General features: G+C 32.9%; 1 protein-coding gene across 1 annotated transcript in view; it reads right to left on the bottom strand.

The window, feature by feature from the left end:
• Positions 1 to 1,000, bottom strand: part of LOC102677007 (voltage-dependent calcium channel type A subunit alpha-1) — a 123,349-nt gene extending 122,349 nt beyond the window's left edge. The window contains exon 1 of the mRNA XM_031509983.1: positions 528 to 1,000. The gene's annotated coding sequence lies outside the window, so the exon portion shown is untranslated. The remainder of the gene's footprint in view (positions 1 to 527) is intronic.
• Positions 1,001 to 2,996: the final 1,996 nt, after the last annotated feature.

The raw sequence follows: 2,996 nt of genomic DNA, 5'->3' as shown, positions 1-2,996 counted from the left end.
TATATATATATATATAGTCAGAGATATGGATCAAAAGTGAGCCAGCTTAAACAGAGGGTTAAAAATAGATCTTCGATTTGGATCGATAAGATTGTCGTTAAAATATCATCGTAAAAAAATTATTGCTCTCTGGAATCTTTTTCGCAACCATTTATCAAACTGTATATAAAAAAATTCTGTATAAAAAAAAAAAATATCGCTCTTCATTTTATGATCCTACCGTTCGATTATTCACACCCTATCTTTCTGCCATAAAATAATATATTCGTTATGTTATGGATTTCCAATGCAAAACTAAAAAACGTGCAATTTTTTTAAAAGCTTTTCAGTTACAAATTTTATCATATTCGACAAGAAACTTTAATTTTGACCTTTTATTTTAATTCTTGTATTTTCAAAAATGAAATTAAATCACGTGCGCGTGATTGATCAAATGCCTATCGTTGGTTAAATCTAAGGGAGAATTCATCAAACGTCAACATATTATTCACAGAAATTTGGAATTTGGAATTTTTAGAAAGAAACACCCAGTACATTTATAGATACTCGCATCCCTGCCCACCCACACTTCATTCCAGCCGGTCGAAATTTTAGGGTAGCAACAGGTTGCTAGGCACCCCTGGGAACTCTTATCCTACCTCTCTGTTACCCGGCAACCCCTGTTTCCCCTTCCCTTTCACCCACCACCTCTCTGTACATCAACCACCCCTCCCTTCGTTGACGTGTACTGAATATCTGAGAGAATCTCTCTCGATCTGTATTCGAATCTGTTTTCGTCTAGCCTCTCTCTTCTCCAACCTATTCACGATTTTTGCAAATTTATTTCCACTTGCAAATTTATTTGGAGAGAGAGAGAGAGAGAATTAATGAGAATTTAGATAACCAACGATGCGAATTTTCATATATTCCATAGTCGTGGAAAATAGTTTGGATTATTTCGAAACTACTTTCATTTGAAATACGAAAAGTTCAATTTAACTTTTAACCTTTGGAGAATAGATGATAGTTTATCATTACTCGTTTTTTCATAATCGATTCTTTTTTTTTTTTTTTTGACAAATTTTTTGATATTAATAAAATAAATTGTGTAATTATTATTCCCGTTGGCATTGGAAGAAAATTTATATTTCGTTAACCGATGATTTTTAACAGGAAGGAAAAATTATTTATGTATTATGTATTATGTAATATTTAGGTTGTTGAAATCTAATGAATTCTGTTTCCAAATACCGTAAATTGATTTTCGAAAATACCGAACATTAATAACATCGCATATAGACCGAAGTTGGTAATTATAATTGACGATTAAATTTTAGGCAAAATATCGAATTTTGAAATAAATTGTTTTAATACAATAGGGAAGAAAATGCATCAAACACGTAAAAAGAAATAATCTATTTAAGGAAATGCTATGCTAGTAGAATTTTATGTCATGATTTTACAACCGAAAAAATAGAATATATAATATATACCAAAATATTACAAAAGATCCACTAATGTTCCCCTAAATATAATTTTGAACAGAAAGAAATTCAAAACCGAACGAATTATATCGTGAAAATTAACTAAATTAAAAAACTACATCAAAACACACACTCTTCAAGAATGAATTTTCACACGAAGAGATCGATTTTTCCTCGCTGCTAAAAAAAAAAAAAAAAAAATAATCGTACAATTTTGTCTTATTCCGCTCGAAAAGCATCTTTACAAACTTCACCCCTTTTCCAAACTACCGTTTCTCCCCCTCGATATATTCCATTCATGTTTATCCTCTCCCCCTCGATCAGTCGTTTTTTTCCTCTTCCTTCCGGCAACTTTCTCCACCCTCCCTCCCCGTAGCGTGCTCCTTTCTTCTTCTTCCTCCCCCTCCCCCCCGTTTCTTGATCCGCTCATTCGTCTCATGTACACTGGCCGTGGGAAATCTAATAAAGGAGTCGGAGGGATTCGAGCGATTCGCCGTGAAATTAGTTCCAACGTGGAACCACGGCTCCTTTCCTTTCCTCCCTCCGTTGCCGAGGGAGCTGTGGGGTGGTCGAAAATCCCCCTTCGAGGCGATAACACGGGGCGCGGGAGAAAAGGAAAACAAATATAACTGGAACTCTTGGAAACGGAAAATTCCACGATATTTCTCTTCTCGTGATCACGTGATCCAAATATTGTCCATACGATCTTCGAGAGGGAGAGAGAGAGAGAGAGTTGGCTTCGATCCTCTCGGTTCACCCGCTACAATATCGCGATAGATTGAACTATTCTCTCGGGTTTATCCGCAACGATCGTTTGGTCATGACAGTTGCGAAAGTGAAAAAAATTCGCGGAGAATGTGGAAAAATTACCATGGAGGAGGAAGGGGTGCATCTATGATTCAAACATTTGACGTAAATTTGACAAGTATTCATTTCTTGTATATATATACAGTGGAGGGAAAATTTTAGAATTTAATTCAGATCGATCGAGTTTGGGAAATATTTGGAAATTTCAATTTCGTGTGCTTGTATATTTTTTACAAGTGTTTAATTAGATTATCGAGTAATATTCAATATCATTATCTGAATTAATATTATTATTATTTGAGTATATTTCTTTCTCTTTTTTTGCAAGATATAATATATTTTGAAAATATATATATTCTAAATATATTCTATATATTCTATATAATATATATTCTTAATTTTGACTATTTAACTGTAGGGTTTTTAAAAATAAATCTTGAAGCTTGAAAAAATATCTTTATATTTGGTAAAATTTCATATGATTCCTAATCAATTTATATGAAATTATAATAAAAATTAGGAAAAGTTATTAAACTATAATTATGAAGCTAAACAATGTTTTTTATCATACAAAATACCATCCATTAGATATCACTTCCACTAGATGCAATTTGATACGTAACAAGACATGCACTTATAATGACAGAGTTTGGCTTCTGGTCTATGATCAAAAATGGAACTCTAGTGAAAGATTAAGTGGAAAGTTTCGATCAAGAAACTGTATAT

This window comes from Apis dorsata, unplaced genomic scaffold (genome assembly GCF_000469605.1).
Source record: "Apis dorsata unplaced genomic scaffold, Apis dorsata 1.3 scaffold_196, whole genome shotgun sequence".
Lineage (NCBI taxonomy): Eukaryota > Metazoa > Arthropoda > Insecta > Hymenoptera > Apidae > Apis > Apis dorsata.
This window is presented reverse-complemented; position numbering and strand designations above follow the sequence as displayed.